Below are 20,328 nucleotides of genomic sequence, written 5' to 3'. Positions count from 1 at the left end.
TATACTTCCTGTCTGGCTACTGGCCAATCAGTGTTTTATTTATTGACCAATCAGCAACACATTTGACATACAGACCATCCCACAGCACTTCCTCTAATGTCCCCTTGGCCCCCGCCATCACCACTGGCTCCCCAGAGGGTTGCTATGACCTCCTCCCAGCTCTGAGGCTAGTACAGTCTCTGTCTTAGGCCTTGTTTCAGAAGAGCCACTTGGTATCTGCAAGGTTATTTGTGACTTCACTGAATCAGGGTCAGGGTGTCACATGGACTTTCAGAGATTACGGATCTGCTGATCTGAAGTGAAGGGACGCCTTTGGTTCTAGTGTTCTTTCTTTCTTTCTTTCTTTCTTTCTTTCTTTCTTTCTTTCTTTCTTTCTTTCTTTCTTTCTTTCTTTCTTTCTTTCTTTCTTCCTTCCTTCCTTCCTTCCTTCCTTCCTTCCTTTCTTTCTTTCTTTCTTTCTTTTTTTGAAACAGGGTTTCTCTGTATAATAGTCCTCGCTTTCCTGGAACTCACTTTGTAGACCAGGCTGGCCTCAAACTCACTGAGATCCACAGGCCTCTGCCTCCCCAGTCCTGGGATTAAAGGCGTGTGCCACCACCACCCAGCTGTCTTTGGTTCTAGTTAACAATCAGAAAGGAGAATGTCGTGCTTTCTACTTGGACCACAGGCAAAGAAGGTTCCAGTTGGTAGGGTGTGCCTTACTAAGACATTTGCAAGCTTCATTCAATATGGGCCTCTTGGCTTCCTATGGGGCATCTTAAGGGTCTGCATGATGTCCCACTGACCCTTGCAGCTAGCTCCGTTTCCCTGTTGTGCTCCAGGAGCTTAGCTCTTGTAGCCAGATTCCCACTATATTTGAATAGCATGATGCATTTTCATATTAATGTGTAGGGTATTTGAGAATTCAGAGTGAATCCAGTTCTGCACAGAGCCACGTTCTACCTGCCAACCCCCACCACCACCCTCTTGCTTGGGTGTGAGCGTTCCCGGCCTTTACTTGTACTTCGCAGCAGGAAGGCTCCAGGGGGGCAATCGTCAAAGGACTCTCTCCATCTCACACCGGGAGGAGTGAGATGCACTGAAAAGAAGCGTCCCTCTGAACTGTGCAGAGATGGGCAGGTGTCCTGGGGTGTTCTGGTAGGAGCCTGGTTCTCTACAGTGCTGTTCACAGAGAGAGCCCCGAGGTCTTCCCACCCCCACCCCCATGGAGGGCAGGTCTCTATAACCAAGAGGGTGGCAGGGGGCCCTAACAATCTTGTTAACACATCAAGTAATGGATTCTTGACAGATGCCTTCCTGCCTTCTAGTTCCTTCTTCACACTCCTCTCTCGCTGGTCTCCCTGGGATCAGTGATTAGTTCTCACACTGTTCCCTCTTCTGAGAGCGGCGAGAGGCTCTGTATGTACCAAGGCTTTGTTGTAAATGTCTGGTTGTGCCCACGCCAGGCACTGCATTCCTGTGGGGAACACAATGGGGGTGAAATTGCCTGTCTGTGAACGCGCAACCCAGACTCCAGAAAAGCAAACGCTGCCGGCCCTCCTCTGCCTTCCCAAACAAACGCTCAGGCTAAGAACAGGTTCCATTTTCTTGGGTGACCACCAACTTCAACAGAGTAAACTAAGACCAGGCTGAGAGCAAGCTTTGGACAGTATCCCATGGGAAAGGAGAGGATGGGGGCAGAGTGGAGCTACAGGAAGTCATAATAGAAGAAGGGGTGACTCAGGAGGAATAAAGAGCCATCTGCAGGTAGGGTTCAGGGAAGCCATGTCACTATGACCCATCTAGGCATAAAGTTCACGTGTGAAAAACTCTAAGTTGCATGCCTGATTGAACAGAGTGCACATATTATACCTGTGTATATGTGCATGTTCATGCTTGCAGGTGCACATGTGAGTGTGGGTACACATTGTGTGTGTGTGTGTGTGTGTGTGTGTGTGTGTGTGTGTGTGTGTGTGTAGGTCAGAAGTCAATCTCTGGTACCATTCCTCAGGAGTCATCCACCTTGCCTTTTGAGACAGGGTTTCTCCTTGGAACCCGGGGCTCATCCATTAGGCGAGGCTGGCTGGCTAGTGAGCCCCAGGGATGCACCTGCCTCTGCCTCCCTGCCTCTCTGCTATGGGATTCTAAGCGTGTACCATAAGGCCTGAGTTTTAATGCAGGGTCTGGAAGTTGAACTCAGGTCCTCCTGCTTGGGTAGCAAGAACTTACTGACCTCGGCCCCCAGAGCGAACATGTATCAAGCATCTCCTGTGTGTGAGGTTTTAAGGCAAAGAATTCAAAGGTGAGCAAGACAGGATTTCAGAGTCCATGAATCCTACGATCTGGAATGGTAGGAAGGTAGCTGGCCCCCTCCCTTTCTCTTTCTTTCTTCTCTGCTTTCTCTAGTCCCCCTCTCCTACCACTCTCTTTCCCTCTCCTTTCTTCTTCCTTCCTTTCCATCCAGTACGAAGCGCATTTGCTGTAAGGAAGGTGTCGCCATGGATGGCTCCGGGGCAGCCCAGGAACTGGGCTTGAAAACCGACTCTGCCACTCACTAGCACTGCACACATAGCTTTAATTCCCTCAGTTCTGCAATAAGAATGGGAAGATTTTCTATTTCTCAGGGTTAACACAGGGATTAAAAAGATAATGTATATCAAAGCTCTGCGAGCACAGTAAATGCCTAATGAACAGTCGGTGGAAGAATGAATTGGAAAGTAAAGAAAATGCAAGAGACAGCCGACGAAAGCTCATCATCGGGTGGAGGTTAGGCTGACGTCCGCAGGGAGGATGGCGTTAGAGAAGACCTTGAAGAGTAGGGAGGATTCGCGTGTATAGACGAAGGCTATTTGAACAGAAACAGCTTGAAGGCTGCAATGGGAAAGAGAAAGGCATGCTGATGGAGAGGTGTGTGGAGGGAACAGAGTGGGAGGGATGGGCTGAGGCTCAATCATGGAAGACCCTGACTGCTGCGCCAGGGACAAGGACTGACTCAATGCTGAGCAAGAGCGAATCATTAGAGGCTTCAGACTGGGGTGGAGGAAGGTCAAGGCGGCAATTAAGCTGGTGGGATTGTAGTGGAGAAGAACTGAAGAGGAGGAGGAGGAGGCCAGAGACGCCGATCATCACAGGGAGACCGAGTGAGGCTCATCACAAAGCCGATTGCAGAAGAGAGGAAGGAATGGGGGACAGCCGATACGCATTGGTGACCAAGGAATGCAGAGCATGAGCATCAGTGCTGACCCTGAGCATGGAGGGAAAGAACTGAGGCACCCAGGGTGTCAACCATTGTTCTTGAAACACAAAGAACACGCAGTAGCTTTTAGAGGAAAATAGTCTGTGCTGTGGGTGGCACCTCAGAGACCTTGCAGGACACCCGTGTGCAGGTGCAATGTAGTCGCCCCTAAGCCCATAGTCTAAGATTGAGTCTAAAGCTTGGAGCAAGAATGTGGGACCATCTTCACAGGGTTGGGGATGGAAAGGGTGGGCAAAGACAATTGAGAAAGGGCTAAAGGCTAAAATAACTCTTGATCTATGGAACCAGCATGCTAAATTAAGATGGATCCAGTGAGTAGCAGGGGCTGAGTAGGGCTCTGGAAAATCAAATGGAATGACAAAAAAGGTAAGGAATTCCAAAGTGCAGACATACATGGTCACCTACATGGTCCTAAACTTCAGACTGACGGAAGCCTGCGTGGGGCCTGGGAAACTAGAGGAAAGTGAGAAAATGGAAGGCCAAAGGAGAGCTAGAAAGCAGGCCGGGGGGGCGGGGGCGGCCAGTGAGGACACAGGAAGAGCTTGTCAGGTGGATGTTTAGTCGTTGTGAGTTGAGAGACAGAAGGAATTGAAGAGGTCTGACTCTTGGGAGGTCTGAAGTCACCAGGCATGCAGCAGGTGACAGGCTTGGTTGGGTCAGGGATGCTGAGAGTTAGTGTTCAAAACCTTAAGGGGAATAGCATGGACCCAGAAAACCTGCCGGGGAGAAGAGAAGCGCTATAGAGGACAGAGGTGCTGGGGGAAGGAACCCGCATTGAAGTGAATGTGGAGAGAGCACTAGATAGGACCTGTTGATTCCCTTCCTACTAGACACCTCAAGGAGTTAACATTTCAGATGGAGGGACAAAGACTATCCATTCAACAAATAATTGGTAGATTTCAAAGCTAGCAAATAATACGAGGGCTAAAATGTATGGCGCTGATCCCACACATCACCTGGGTCTGGCGCCTTTGATCCTAACAAATGGCAAACATCCCACGTCCCGTAGAGCACCACTGCAGCCCAGGGAATTAGGAACACATCTCAGAATGGGTGGACTCGTGTGGACTTTGATGGAAGGGATTGGCAAGAAGGAAGAGAGCGTTTTCAGCAACAGGAGAGTGAACACACAAACAGAGCAGGCATGGGCACGGCGTCCTCCTGCTGACGAGGTTGGCGCAGGGTGAATATCATAAAGGAAAAGTTGGGGGAGTACCCAATGGGACAAGAAAGTGCAGGTCTGCAGACTGGACCAAGAATTCAAATGTCAATGGTGTTTTTCCCACCTTGGTTTGCCTGCTGTCATAGGCTCAGACCACTCTCATCATTAGTTATATGTACGTCAAGCATCCTGATCCACGGTACCTGTGCTCATCACTTGTCTTGGAAAAGAGCAATTTAAAGCAGGGAAGGTATAATCTTGCTCACAGTTTTTATAATCTACCGCGGCAGGGAAGTTATGGCAGCAGGAACTTGAAGCAACCGCAACACTGGGTCCCCAGTTAAGAAGCAACGGGGCGGGGGAGGGGAGAGAGAGAGAGAGAGAGAGAGAGAGAGAGAGAGAGAGAGAGAGAGAGAGAGATTGAGAAATACTTTTGCTCAGCTCACTTTCTCCTTTATATTCAGTCTGTGACTCAGCCCGTGGAATGCCAGTGCCCGCGTTTAGAGTGGGTCTTCCCACCTCAATTAACCTAATCTTGGTAATCTCTCACGGATATATCTGGAGATTTGTTTCCATGGTGATCCTAGAGCCCATAAATGACAATGAAGATTAATTATGACAGTCCCGATACTGAATACGTAGCTCTCTCGTGGCACTGACTCCATGATGCTGGTGGCTGGCACCCTGGACTTGTTCTATCTGAGGCAGACAGCTGCTGGTTTCTGCAGCTCCTTCATTCTGTAGGGGATTTTACACATCAGGCAGAGTGAGAGCTTGGTAAGTAAATGTGGTACGATGAGCCCGACGACAACGAACAACCAGGCATGAGTCAGAGGGCACGTGCTGGAACTGGGTTCCAGGGTTGGGCCAGAGCCTCCCACAGCTGACCTGAAATCTCTACGGCCCAAAAGAAATTCTAGATTTCTAAAGAAAACACTGTAGGAAGCTCTCAGAGCCATTGTTAATTAAAAACACTCCCAGTTCTCCAGAGGGCATTGTCTCCCTCATCCTCTCCCCTTGCACCGAATGGCAGATAAGGTGGTGTCTGGACCTCTGCTTGGTTGGACCACATTTAATTAAATGCCTACCCTGACTGCTTCCACACATACCCTGCTTTATTTCCTTTCCTTCCTTCCATGCTAAAGAGGGCCAGGGCTAATACTAATGCATATGCTGTTAAACCTTTTTAATTAACTTCAACTTCTCCCAGAGATTTATGTTTAAACAGTAAATTTTTTGTTGATACTCAAATACATAGGCGGCACTCAGAGTGATGTATGAGCACTCTTGTCCTCAAAATGATTCTTCATGAGTTACCACCAGAGACATTTTCATGAGCCTCTTTTATTAAAATAATAATACTCAGCAAGGCAATAATGCTTTACAACCAGCAGCTAATTAACCCGCCCCACCCCCCACAGGTCAGCATTAGCATCTGCAGGTTAGAGATATGATCACCCAGCGGGCCCCCTCCTACCTTCCAGTCAGCAACTGAACCTGGCTGGGCTTTGTGTTCAGCGTCTATGAGTAATGATTTTCATTTAAAGTGCATCTTTGTTCTTGGACGGTAGCGCCATCTGTTATTACCGTTATTTATTTTGCCCTCGTTTAGTGCCTCCCCTGTACTCGGTATCAGGCTGTCTGATCTGCAGGTGACCTCTCCACCAGATCTTCACCGGCCCTCGGAAAATCCCATGCCTTGGAAGACTCTGGTCTAATGGCAAACTCCATTTATTTTCCTACAACTCTCAATTTGTGCTCCAAGTATTTTTAATCCAAATTACCACTGCCGGTTGTAATTGCAATACTGCAAACGTTTGCCAACACAACCAGTGTCCCTCCGCAAGCTTCTGCCCGGCTCTTCATGTTGAGGCTGCACTTCCCCAGTGAGCCCAGGCAGCTATGCTCTGTGCTGTATCACCGGTGAGCCAATTATTTCAATTTTGGCATCAGATTCAGAAGAGAGTTTAATGATCCTCCATGGTATAAACTGAATTTTTATTCCTACAGCAATTTAGTAATGATGATGGCACTTAAGTACTTAGAATATATTTCTCATCTTCCCACTCTGATAAACAGGGGGCCAGACAACCAGTTCAGTCACTTCTCTGGACTGCCACATTGACACCATTTTGCAGAATTAGGAGGCCAAGCTTACTTACATCCCGCTCTTCTGCCAGGGAATGGGGGAAAAGAATCCCCCAGACTCCACGCCTCTCTGCTGAGGATTCAGGTGGGTGTCAGAATAAGGTCCCAGGACTTACACACTCATGTTAATTAACCCACTTGTTCACTTATTCAACAAATATCTAATGAGTTTCTACGAGGTAAGGAAACTAGGCCCCAGGAGAGAGCTGAGATGTACCAGGCATGTTCTTTTTTCCTCTAATCAAATTCAACTCCAACCCCCCAGCTGGGTTCCAAATGATTTGAGTACTTCATTTATGTTCGCATATGTTTGCTCCAGCCATTCAGCAAACAGTCGGCAGGCACCTTCTAGGTATGAGCTGTTCCTTTGGGAGCTCAATAGTTTACAACAAAGACCTAATCTGTCAGCAGATTCTGTTGGCTCTGCCTCTATCTCTAATTCTGGGATCTGGTCTTTTCTCATCCTCCATGGCTTCTGATCTGGGCCAATCACATAAGCCAGAACCTTCTTATTGATCTCTGTGTATGAGGGAGACTGTGTCAACCAGACTGACTTTTAGGCTGCGATTACCTAAGCGAGAAGATCTGCTGTTAATGTGGACAGTGTAGTCGCATGGGCTTCTGGGAGGAAAAGGAGGAAAAGGGGGAAAGTAAATGAAGCACCAGGAAGCTGAGTCTGCTTTCTGACTCTGGATGCAATGTGACCTCATGCTTCTTCAGCCACAGCTTCCTTCCCTGACAGGATGGGCTATCACTCCTCAGACGGTGAGCCAAATCAAACCCTTCCTTCTGTAAGTTGCTGTTGACGGGTATTTGTCACAATAATGAGAGAAATAACTAACATACCCTACCCTGCTTCTGCTCTTGTCTTCCACTGTCTGTTCTCAACACAGCATAGCCATCTTTTAAAATACAGACTCCGACTGTGCACATCTTCAAAAGGTCCTAGGCCTTTCTGTCTCACTCAGAGGAAAGGCCTGGTTTCGCCTCTCCGTCTTGGTCTCTTTTCTTCTCTCTGTTCACCCTGTCCGAGTCACTCCGATTTCTTTGCTGTTCCTCCGACTCACCAGGCAAGTTCTTACCTCAGGGCCTTTGCTTATCTGTGGCTCTCTCTGTTTGGGGTGTTCTCTCTTCAGTTACACACGTCTTATTCCTTACCATCTCAGGACATGGCCCCATTGTCAGCTTCTCTGGGCTGGCCAGTTCCTTTAAAATGCTTACCTAGTCCTGCTCTGAGTTGCTATATTACTTCCACTGCTTTGCTCTATGGTGCCCTCTGTGTGACATATTACTTCCTTTATTTATGGTATGTCTCTCACCACTAGAATGTAAATTCCACACAAGCATAGGCCTTTCTCTGTTTTATTTACTGTTTACGGCCTAGCCGTAAACAGATATTTAAAAAAAAATTGTTGAATATCTATACATGTATGTAATGAACACATGTACTAAATAGCATTATCATGGCCTCCACAGAATTTACAACGAGGCTGAAGCTTTATCTAGAAATAAGCAGGAGCTGTCATCCAAGAAACCCAGGTATGGTAGTTCAAAAGGTAGAAAATTCTTTTTGCCATCTTGAACGAGCCAGGCAAACAGGGCCCTAGGGTCACAGGTATGTTCTGTTGGGAAAGAGCTGCAATACCTGTGGAAGGGTAACAGAGGTTCCTTGAGGCTCAGTCTATGACTGGACCTAGAAAGACTGGGCGCCTTGTGTGGCGTCTCATGGAAACCTGGTGGCCACGGCAGCTGGCCGTCCTTTGCCTCCTGCCTACGTCTCACTAACCAGCGCCCGTGCAGAATCAGCCCCACGTCCTGCATGGAGCCCCTGCTGAGGCTCTGTGGCTGTAGTCTGCAGATGTCAGTGGCGAACATCTGGGGGAAGGAGAGTCCTGTCATTTCTCCTGACGGATCTCGACAAGAGATGTCAGGTTAGAGCTAGTTATCTGAGTGCCTAACTGGATCCTGAGGATAAATCTCTTAGTTTGGTAGCACTTTACAGTATGTGGCAGCAGTTCATGCATAATTACTTCTGAATTATCTAGGGAATTCATCAGGTTTGATTATAGATGCATAATGAACTTACCAAATTTGAGGGTATTAGGGAGATATTAATTCCATATGAAACCTCACAATTCATTCATGTGCCATTTGTTTTCATTCCTTTTTTATAATAAGCTAATTAGTTTAAATTATTTGTACTTGTACAAGGTCTTGAAACACATATAAGGAATGATTATACTACAGAACCCAATAAATGAGAAGCTTTAGAGACAGCATTAATTGTGATAAAGGGTTCATAAAGCAGTAGATGTTCAATTTTCCCATTTGGGGTGGTAATAATAGGCCTAATCATGACACCTCCATAAAGTCGTGGGAAGTCCCTAATTAACATTTCTGAATTCAGATATTTAAAAGAAGGTGGGAGAAGCCGTTGTGCCAACCGGAAGATGAGGCAGAAAGGGGAGTTCGACCTTGTGCTAAGCAAAGAAGAAAGGAGGAGCCAGGCAGGGCTTGCTAGTCCTGTGCTAGAAGGAAGATGCACACTCAGGCCTTATCGGCTCTGAGGACTCTGTGAGGAAAAACGCCAGGTTCTGAAGGTCATGGGCAAGCCAGGATTTCTGTCCTTCCAAACGGAAGGTGGGCTTTGGGTGGACCCCGGCACCTGCTGGCTGACCCTGTTGTTATTTATGTGGCACTGGCTCGCTCTGGACTGTGAACCTACCTGCAGTCCCTGCGTGTGGTGAGTGCCAGCTCCCTTGTTAGGGCAATGAGGAGGAAGCAAGGCAGTGGAGGCCTCTGGTAAGCTAGAATTCGATGGAAACAGTGGAAGGAGGTGCCCCACCTCGGGCACATTCCTGGTGTTAAGATGGAATTCAATGGTCAAGTGGGTGCCTGGCATGAGGGAGGCTCTGGGCTCAGTCCCTAGCCTGACAAAACTAAGAACGCTCCAGTGCCAAGCAAGTGCTTCAGACATGTGTTTCTTCATTTTCGTAAGGGGTCTCCGGGGTGGCCACGACTGTTATTTCCAAAGGTCAAGGGAATAAGAACAAGAACTCAGTTGTAGTTGCCCACAACTACCCAGTAGTGAGCTAGGCCCTGGCTGTGTCTAATTCTGAAGGTAGCACTGGAGCCCTGTTTTGTACAGCTTCTAGTATGTCCTGCTGTCCCTGAACATCAGGACTGTTGTTATAACCCCCAGCCCTTTTACTACCACAGGGACTCAATGTGCAGCTAGGACCGGCTGGAACTCCCTGTGTAAGCCAGGCTGGCCTTGAACTCACGATCCTAGTGCTTTAATATCTAGAGTGCTGGGGTTTCAGACTCTGTCACTATACCTGGCACTTTTTTGAAATTGTAATCTTGGATTGTCTCTTTTCAGATCCACCAGGACTCTCAAACAGTGGCTTTTCCATTTTCTTCCCTGGGGACCTCCATGGGATGAACGCCAAGGACCAGCTACCTCACTGGTTCCCTATGACTATTAGGAAAAGCCACACAAGGGTTAATGCGTAAAGAAATTCTGCTTTGGATGAGACACCACTTTAATTTATATTTGATTAAAAAAGTCATTCATTCATGCATTCAGCAGCCGGTATTTGTTAAATGTCTCCTCCACTCTTAATTGGGTTTTGTTGAGGTGGTGGGGGGAGGAGAGGAGAGCGAGCAGGTATAATAAAGCTTATGCCAGACACCTTGTTTATAATTTTCTTGTGAAGAATATATGTACACAGCTGAAAAGTTAAGTAAACAAGAGAGTGATTGAATAACCAGGCAACTGAGAGAGGCAGACAGCAAGCTTCCTTCAGCAAAATGGAGCAGGCAGCACTGGGGCCTGCTGGGGGCCATTAGAGCTTCCTAGGAGTGGAACGTGGCGGTTCAGTGAAGGATGGACAGGGATGGGATGGCAGAGGGACCCCCAGCTGGACCCTGTCAGAAAAGCAAGCCCTTGTCCTTCCTTGGTCTATAACTAGCTGTTTGACCTTGGGAAGACATTGTTGCCTCGTGTCTTCACTGCAAGATGGAGAGAAGGATACTTCACAAGGTCTTCCCAGTAGAAAAGTGCCTATGAAATGACTCCAAGTGACATAAAAAAACAATCCAAATGCCACACCCGGTGGCAGAAAGACCGAGGCCACAGGTGCACTTTTTATCAAGGCCAGTCTCTAAGTTCATCCTCGGGAGAGGGTCTTTTCAAAAATCACATGGACCTGAGCCTCGACTCTACAGATGCAGACTTTGAGGAGGTGTAACCAGGACAGCGAGGGAGTACTGTGGGAGAAGCCAGTGAGGTATGATAAGACCAAGGCCAGTCTTGAGGCTCCCCTGATACTGGACCAGAGTATGGTAGGAGCTGGGATTGAGAAAAAGGAGGGACTTCCTGCTTTTCTTGTCTCCTGAGTTATCAGTAGAACATGGCAAGTTGTTCTGCGATAGCCACATTCAGTTGCACCAAATAAATAAAATAAAAGCATGTAACAGCCTCTATGGGATTGCGCAATTCAGGGGAAAGTGATACAGTTTCTTCCTGGAGGGTCACTTCCTTGGGGTAAAGGGCACATTTTAGATACTGTATTATTATTCTCTACCACCTTAAGCTTTGAGCCTGTTACAAACCTACCCTTGGTCACAGTGAGGCGATAGCTCTCTCCATTCCACAGTGTGACACCCTCAAACCTCATCATGAGCCTGTGGTTCTAAACGCTGACCCACTTATTTCTCCTTTGAGATGTCGGACTGTTTTGGATGTCTGCACCCAGTTTCATGAGTCTGCAGAGTGAGGCCTCATGGCTAGGCTGTTTAGTAGGGCAAGGAGGGACTTCTCAACTGGGGACACTGATTTATTGCTAAAAGTTGCTGAGAATGAGTTTTCTTCTTTGTAGCCAGGACTTTCACCAATTCAGTGACAGGATGAAGAATCAACCCCCAGGAGATGGATCTGGGATAGTTAAGCCGAAAGGAATTTTCAATGAGGAACAAGTCCTATTTTTTTCTTCTCCAGGAAGCTGCCTCTAAAGTACTGAAGATGGAGACAGGATTGATTTTTCCAGAAGAACCTCAGCAGAGGAGTTCATGAAGAAATGAGGAGAAACAAGTGTGACTGAGAGTACTCTTCTCCCCCCTCCCCCCCACCGTGCCACATCCTGCCTGTCTGTGGGAGAGTGTTATCCCGGCCATCTCAGAGTCACCATACAGGTGACATGTGAGAGGTCTGAGCTCCTACAACCCTGACATGCCCTGGGCCATGTATATCTAAAAATTTACTCCCTTTCCCTTCCACGATACCTCATATACGTCTTAATTAAAAAAAAAATGCATGTTTTAAGCTTTTTTTTTTTTTCTTAAAAAATTTTAGCCCTTGTCCTTCAGAGCTATCATTAATCTAACGGACAGTAAGTCAGGAGCCTGCAGACATCACTCCTTGTCTTCTTGGCCTGCAGAAGATAGCCAACCTGCCTCATTTTAGGGAGGAGAAAAGGACGTGTGGAAGACTATTCTTAGCTCACTCTGGTCCAGGCTGCACGGAAGGCAGGTGGATCTTGCCCGCCGTGGGCAGATGATGGCAGGCCCATCTATCCATCCCCATTTTGTGCCTTGTGATTTGGCAGCTCTGGGAAGGTTTGTGAGGCAGAGGGAAGGGTGGGATCGGGGCTCAGGGAAGGGGTAGGAAGAGATAAGTGACTTCAGTCAGGATCATTTTTCCTGATGTCAAGCCTCACCCAGGAGAGCTTTCCCTGTTGCCTGCTTTTATCTGGAAAACAATACAAGCAGTATCTCTGAAAATTAGGTCAGGGCTTGTGATGGCAGGGGCTTGCCAAGGTGTGAACTGCCTGAATCCTCGGCGGGCTCGCTCTGCGTTCTGCTCTGACAAATGTTTCCTTTGTTTCCCTGAAAAGTCTGACTTGCCGAAGCGCCTGAGCCTGCTCTTTCTCTTTCTTTTGGTCTCCCCACGGACAACAGAATTTGGAAAGAAAAAAAATTCCCCACTTGTCAAGTTCTCCCTCTTCCTCTGAACTCCTTCTCTGCTGCTATCACTCTGGGGACTGGAAGCCACTTTGAGGAGGGTGTGAACCCTCCTTCTTATCATCTCTTCAGCAGGGTAGGCCGACCTGCACCAGAAGTCTTAGGAAGGCTGTGTGGACCCTGCCAGGGCCAGCAATGTCAGAGGTAAGTCCTGGGCTGGCAATCAGGAGAGTTCCCACAGGCTTGTCATGACCCAAATTCCTTTGAGGCAAAAGCCTGAGTGAAATCTTGCTCCCAAGAGAGCAGTGGTGATCACAACACAGTGCCCTTAGTTTTGAGAACAGTGTGACTTTTCTTACATTGTTGGTGCTGGTCAGGCATCTGATAACACAACTCTTTAACTCTACTGAGTGCGACTGGAGAAGGGGTGACGGGTATTGGAAACTAATAAGAGCTCCCCCATCCCAAGCTCGGAAGGGCTGGTGAACCCACCCCGTCCTGAGTCCGCCATTACCTATACTCTGCAAGGAGGGAAAATTGAGATGTTTCTAGAACGAGAAAACATCAGGTACTCCCAGGAGTGTGTGCAAGGTCAGCGATGCTATCTAGGGAGGTTGGAGGATGTCTGTTGACTCAGTTAGATCTCAGGCTACTTCTCCCACCTGAGCTTTGTTTTGTCCCTTGCAAAATGATTTAAATGAGACAACACAAAGCTGGTGACGTGGTTCAGCAGGTGAAGGCACTAACGGCAAGCCCCACCTCCTGAGTTCGAGTCCTGGCACCCGTGTGGTAAAAGGAGAGACTCGGCTTTTGCTGGTTGTCTTTCCTCTGACTTCCACATGTGCACTATGCACACCTCTATGCACACATGTGCCCATGTGGGCACACACACACACACACACACACACACACACACACACGTGCAAATAAATAATTATAATAAAAAACCCCAAAGACAAAAGACTTTTAAAAAGGACAATATATTGGATAATCAATAAGCCTGCAATAGTTATTAGTTGTGATTGCAGCTGTTTTGTCACGTTTGGTAAAGGCAGTAGAATAGACGACACTACTCTGTGAATGTGTCTCCTCCGAAGTTCAAGTTTACCATTGTAGTAGTATTAACAGGGGTTCTTACCAGGTGATTAGGCCACAAAGGCTGCCCCCTCGTGGGTGGTATTAGGTTCCCTTACAAAGGGGCTTGATGAGGGTGTGCCCTCTTGCACTGTCCTGCTGCCCTGTGAGCACACAGGTTCCTGGGATGCCACAAGACACCATCTTGGAAGCAGAGAGCAACCTTCCCAGACAACCAAGCCTGACACTTGATCTTGGGCTTTTTAGCCTCCAGAAGAGTCAGAAATAAATCTGCTTTATTCTAAATTACTCAGTTGGTGTTAGTTTGCTATAGCAAGATGGAGCAGACTGAGGTAAGTACTATGATCAAAGTCTCCAGAAGCCCAGAATAATGCTTCAAAAGTTTTGGTCTTAAGCCAGGTTTTTTTTGTTTTTAAGATTTGACATGTAGTGACAACATATAACACTGGTGGAAGTGAGGGGGAGAACAATGGGGACAAGTGGCTGGGTCCTAGGCATTCCTGCTCGTCTTCTGCATTGGCTAATTGTTTGTGGAGGCAGTCTGGACTTTAAAAGAACCCCAGGACTCTGAGGAGCCCTGAAAAGTCCCTCAAAGTGAGTGGATCATTTCCCCGAGAGTTAGAGACCAACATAACATGAAGTTGGTGGGCATGCTTCAGTTAAACACACCAATCCAGGAGCATGGGCAAAACCTGCAGGCACAGTGGGCACAGGACTGCAAGGTGTGTGCTGGCAGAAGCCCTGCCCCAGTGGAATGTGCTGTTAGGTAGGGAAGGGCAATGATTTTTCCTTTTCCTATCTGGAAGGAGGCCAGGCAGTGTGGAAATGCTGATGTGCAGACAGGTAGGTGTGAAGTAGAGTAAGGGAGTGAAGACACCAATGGAGAGAGTGAACCCTTCCCAGAGAGGACAGCCTGGGAGGGAGGATCTCCTGGGCTTCCTGTTGGCAGTGTCAGGTGGGCCTGAAGCTCTGATTCCATCCATGCATAGCCATATTGAGTCCTGGGGTGGTCTGACAAGTCCATACCATCTGTCCATTTTACTTCCTATTTGCTTTTGGTGAATGGTCTGGGGAAAAGACAAGGAAATAATTAGACCAGGTTAAGGTTAAACCTGGTAAGGCCATTTGGAGATTCATCTACAAGGTTTTCTGTGAGAACCTATTTGCTGAGGCTCATTCAGCCTTCCTGTGGCTTAGTCAATGTTCTGCTTCTGTTGGAGTCCAGTTAGCTTCTCTTGCCATGGGGTCCCTTCCCAGGAAAGGGCTCTTTGAGAGTTGTGCCTGGAATGCCCAAATTCCAAGTGCAGCCACGTTGTCATGGTAATGCACAAAGTCAGTCATTCCTCTACAGATCGCTGCTTTCCATGGTCCTAAAGGATGTATCTCTCTACTCAGTTGTACACAAAGTATTCCTAACTTTAATGAGATGATTGCCTTACATATTTCAAGACATGGCACCTTTAATTCTCCAGGGAAACACATAGCCTAAACACAACTTCCTAAGCCCCTCCTATGAAAAAATTCAGACTGCTTCAGTCCCGAGGAGAAAGGCTTTCTGTGTTTCTTCTTCATGTCTTAGGGCTGAAGGTGACTCAGGGATGTACCTTGCAATTTTCATGATCCATTGGTGTCTCAGTAATGAATGTTCACCACAGCAGTGCCCTCATTTAGCCTAATAACCTCAGCAAGGTAATATTTGATTTGTGCTAAGTATCTGATTAAACAACATAAAGTATTTAACCTATTGATCTTTTATACCTTGCCAGCCCTGCATTGCTGGATCTACTTTAATTACTGACTTGGAGAGCTCTCCTGAATGGGCTCTGCATCTTGTTAAGCTCCTTCCTTTCCTTTAAGGCTCCCTGTCAACAGCTTCCTCTTCCTGTTGCTTCTAGGCCTTTATCCTGCCTCCTGCTCCTCTACCGCATCAACTTGCTTCTGCTGGAGCCTGGCATTGTGGTGGGCATTCTTTGTGTGGCCACAAATCCTACTGATTATTCTAGAAAATCATTGATCACATCGACAACAAAGTTGCTACTTTGTCTACCATCATCCTTGGAGCACAGAGAGTCATCCCAGTTGACAGCCCTTCCTGAGAGCATGGGTCACAGTTGTTGGATTAACCTTATCCCTCTATCTCACAAGGAGGAGAGGCAAGTGGGCATTCATCAAGAGAACTCACAGGAAGCTATTTGGACTGGCCAATTAGCTAACCACTCTACCCTGAAGTCCTTAGAAAGCTATGGAAAATCAGACTCCCCCCACTTGCCTGCAAAGATAATCATGAATGTTAATAATTAGTTGATTTACATGCTGTCTTTGCTTCAAGAGTCTCAAGCATGCTGGGCTTGTTTATTTTGTTTCTCCTATTTTAAAAATTGTTTCCACCAAGGCTGAGAGAGCTTCTCTGTGGGTTCTTTCAAATTGAGAATAACACCTCATAGGATTAAGAGAATTCAGTCAGGAAATTCATGTGGAATACTTACCATAATTCTTATCACCTAGTAAGTACTCAATAAATAGAAGCTATTATTATTGTATCATTTTAGTCAGCTTGATGACTCATGGGTTGCTTGTGAACTTCTGAATATTTTCAGAGTGAGAAGATGGAACCCTAGCTTGAGTAATTGAGTACTCTGTTCAGGCTCCTGACAACCATCTCATTCCACATATTAGTATCCTTACGTCCCTATTACAAGTCAGTTTTAGACCAAAGATAGTGGACTGGGGAGGTGAAGAGGCACCTAAAAGACAAATGCTTATCTTCATACAGGTCACTGCTCAAAATCATATCGAAGACTAGTCAATGTGATAGTTTTGATGGATAACTTGACATGTGTAGAATCAACAGAAAAGAGTCTCAGTGAAGGATTATTTAGATTAGATTAGCCTGTGGTTGAGTCTTTGGGAGATTATATTGATTATGTTAATTGAGGTGGGAAGATATATCCATTGTGGGTGGCACTATTCCCTTGGCAGGGGATTCTGAACTCTCTAAGAGTAGAGAAAGGGAGCTGAGTACCAGTGGGCATACATGAAGTCATTGCTCTCTGCTGGATGTATTGGGACTAGCTGCTTCAAGTTTTAGCCCCCTTGACTTCTCTGCAATGACTGACTGTAACCTGGAACTGTAAGCCAAATCAACCCTTTCTCTCTTAAGATGCTTTTGTTACACTATTTTGTCATAGCAACAGGAAATAAAAGTAAGACAATCAGAGTGACTGTCTAAACAGAGTGCCTCAAGAGTGATTTCCAAAGGGTGATATGCCATCTAACAAGGCAAATTAAAGGACATACTTCCCTGCCACACTAACTGAACCGGGGTTCTTGTGAGGAAGGTCCAGGCATTTGCAATTAAAATCTATTCTGCTCCATGGTAAGGGTCACATGCCACTAAGTGGTCCTCCAAAGTCATCTCCAAACTTGCAATAACCCCCCAAGAAAGACTGGAGACTGCAAAATATTTACCTTGTAAGAGCATCTAATAAGCTCGACATCCCTGTGATGCTCTGATATTGAGCACAGCAATGGAAGTTTGGGGTCACTACCAAGCTTGCAGAGTGTGGCTTGGACACTTACAGACAGTCCCTCTAGGATCTTGGGCAGATAGCAGGCAGTTGCTAACTCCGGGGGTAATCTGGGAGGAGAGAGGCCAAGGGTGTTCACAGCACTGGTGTAGCAGAGTTTCTCACTCTTTTCATGGCCTCTTTGAATGAAACACTTTCACTCCCTCCTCCTCCCCTTCGTCACTTAGTCTCACTTTCAAATAATGTTATGCCAGCGACTGTAAACCCCGAGGCAGCCCATGGAAGCCATGCCACCGCTGCACATGTTGTGTGTACACATACTTACATATTCCGCACCACTGCCTTTGTTCTTAAGCCAATAAAAGTGATTTTCAGATCATCTGCGGCTTTGGATCCTCTGCACCACTGCTCCCCCCATTAGCATGGCTAATTGAGAACTGACTGTGTGTCTTGGACCATTTCCAAGCAGGGAACCCATTGCCTAGAATGATGTGGGCTCCCCAAGAGAACTGAGCAAATAGAGAGAAATATCAAGTCGGGTGTCCGTTGGAAGAAGAGTACACTTTTAAGGATGATCTGACCAGTCCCAGTCCAGAGAAGCAATCTGGTTTGGCATGTCACATTGATTTCCAAGTCAGTAAACTGTAAAACTGTCCCCCAGCTAGAACATGCAACAACTCAGAGAAAGATGAGGTTTGGCCAGTAAAGGATGAAGCCATCATAAGACCAATAAAAAGATGCAATGTGGTTCTCCTTAGGCTGTATATCAACACCTTCCTGGAGGCTACAAGGGACAGTGCACATAGGCGTATGTTCTGTTTCACTTTGTAGAGTGAGGATGAGATAGAGGTTGGTGGGGAAATTCCCCTCAGTCTCACTATGCAGCTCTGTCTGGCCTGGAGCTTACTATGTAGATCAGGCTGACCAAAACGTCTACAGAAACCTACTCTGTGCAGAAACCCCCATTTAGACATTTTTTTTTTTTTGTCTTAGGACATCATGGTGAAAATACTCAAGTAGATCTCAGACATGCTGAGAAAAAACAAAACCAAAAAACCAAAACCAAGACTCCCAAACAGCAAAATTACCCACAGAAAACAAAACCAAGGAATGGAAACAAAAACAAAAGCAAAAGGAAGCACGAAATTGTAAGCACGTTTTGGATGGTGTCATTTTTCTTATGACATAAGCTCCCAGCTGGCCCCGGCACTGTCTCTTGGAATAAATAGCAAGCTGCGGAGGGTCATGCCTCATGTGGGTTTCTGATAAGTATTGTTTGGTTGTATGCTGTTTATCACAAAGACAATGGATAGTATTGTCAGACAGACTCATGAGCAGCTGCCTTTTGCAAGAAGAATGGGAGAAGTTCCCCAGAACTTGCACAATTCTGCGTTCTGTCCCAAACAATAAGAAGTGAAAAGCCTGGGCTGAGGGCACTGGGAGGCAGAGGCATATTTCTCAGGAGGGCTAGAAAACCCGTGCTCAGGGTTAAACTGTGCAAATGGGGTCTTAGTGTGTGTGCATTCTCTATCAGTCAGAGGTCAGCGGACTCCATTTGTATCTGCCTCCTCATCACTGCTTGAGGACATGAACTGGACCACTGCATGAGGGCTTTGGGTATGGAGCTAGATATGGTAGTTTACGTTGGCTCACATTAGACTCTCCTAGGAGGGCCCTCAAAGCCTAATCTATTCCACTGAAGATTCTGGCTTATGGAACCTGGGTTGTATTATACAGCACCTGGGATATTTTAGGCATAAGGGGAACAAAAGCCACGCCAAAGCCTCTTAGGTGGTGGGGGCGAGACCGGCACCATGAGGCTCCCCTTCAATCTACCAGGATCAAGCCGAGACCGAAGCGGTGTTCTCATCTTTATAGATACCAAGCAGTAGATGGTGGGTTGTGGATGGGAAGGAAAGAGGGAAAGTTGAGAAAAAAGAAGAGAGTTGGGAAGCCTAGGAGTTAAATAAGTTGGATTTCTCCTGAGAGGTTTTTTCATCAGGATCCGAAAGGTGAAGGATATGCTTGCTGGTAGTTTCTGGTGAAAGATGTATGGCTTGTGACAAAGCATTGTTTCTGTTTGCAGTCACCAGGGAGTTGGGTAACTGGTGACTAGCAACTTGGAAGACTCACTGAAAATAAAAAGTGCATACCTGTCTCTAAAAGTCCATTACCATAACAATTGTCCATGACTTTGGGGGAATCTGCATCTTGGCTACAAGAGAAAACAGGAAAATGGAAATTGTGTGTGTGTGTGTAGGGGGTGTTGGTGGTGGTGTTGGAGAACCCCAAAGGCTGTAGTAGTCAGCGGTCTGTTATTGTAACAAAATACTCGAGACAATCAACAGAAGGAAGGAAAAGGTTAGTTTGGCTTACGGTTGTACCTGATGGTGGGAGCGCATGGGGGAAGCCCTCCCCTTCATAGTGGCTGGGAAGCAGAGAGAGGTAAGGAGCATGGAGTTCCCACATCTCCTTCAAGGATGGGTCCCCCTAGGTCCTGGTTCCTGAAGGCTTCACCACCTCTCCGTAGCACTAGACCGGCAACTAAACCATCACCACGTAGTCCTCCGTGGGACACAGCCACACTATGACAAAGGCTGATGGACATTGTGCACTGGTGATGCTGGGGGTGCCGAAGCAGTGTGTGACCTAACAAAGAAGGGAACTGCAGAGCAGATCAGTAAGAAGAGACTGACCGGGTCACCCAAGCTTCCAGCAGGTTCTCGGTATCAGCTGCTAGGTAGAGGATGTCCCTCGGGTCATGTCTTCATTCTCTGCTCCACCCCACCTTTTCTCCTCACATATTTCTAGTCAGACCCACTCCCATGGAAGAGCACATGTCTGCCGTACTGTCCTGGCTGGGCAGGAAACACGTAAAAAACTCAACTATCCTCACTCACAGGATCCACAAGGATGGGATGTGGGGGCCATTCGTCGTGAATGAGGGATGTGGGGAAACTGTCCCTGACATGCTGGGCTTTATGAAGACAGTCACTGGCTGCTGCTTTCCTCCATCCCCTGACGTTCCCCAGGGTGGTTTCGACTACACTGGATAGATGGATCTGCCTATCATGATTAAAACGCCTCCTGGGAGCATATGCTTCCGTGTTTCTGTGGAAGATGCACAAACAGCTGATGGCAGCTTCCCTGAGAAGTGGCACATGACATGCTAAAGCACAGACTCTCAGCCCCTGGAT

At 47.0% G+C, this 20,328-nt stretch overlaps 1 protein-coding gene and 1 long non-coding RNA gene across 7 annotated transcripts in view; one reads left to right on the top strand and one right to left on the bottom strand.

Annotated features, from left to right (window-relative positions):
* Kirrel3 (kirre like nephrin family adhesion molecule 3) overlaps positions 1-20,328 on the bottom strand; it is a 569,791-nt gene that overhangs the window by 209,266 nt on the left and 340,197 nt on the right. The window lies entirely within an intron of this gene.
* LOC128121422 (uncharacterized) lies at positions 5,773-19,959 on the top strand. Its single transcript, XR_008222192.1, has 3 exons — positions 5,773-9,288; positions 11,548-12,713; positions 15,500-19,959. It is a non-coding gene; the product is annotated as an uncharacterized LOC128121422 (long non-coding RNA).

Source organism: Peromyscus californicus, unplaced genomic scaffold (assembly GCF_007827085.1).
Source record: "Peromyscus californicus insignis strain IS unplaced genomic scaffold, ASM782708v3 Scaffold_11__1_contigs__length_118956290, whole genome shotgun sequence".
NCBI lineage: Eukaryota > Metazoa > Chordata > Mammalia > Rodentia > Cricetidae > Peromyscus > Peromyscus californicus.
This window is presented reverse-complemented; position numbering and strand designations above follow the sequence as displayed.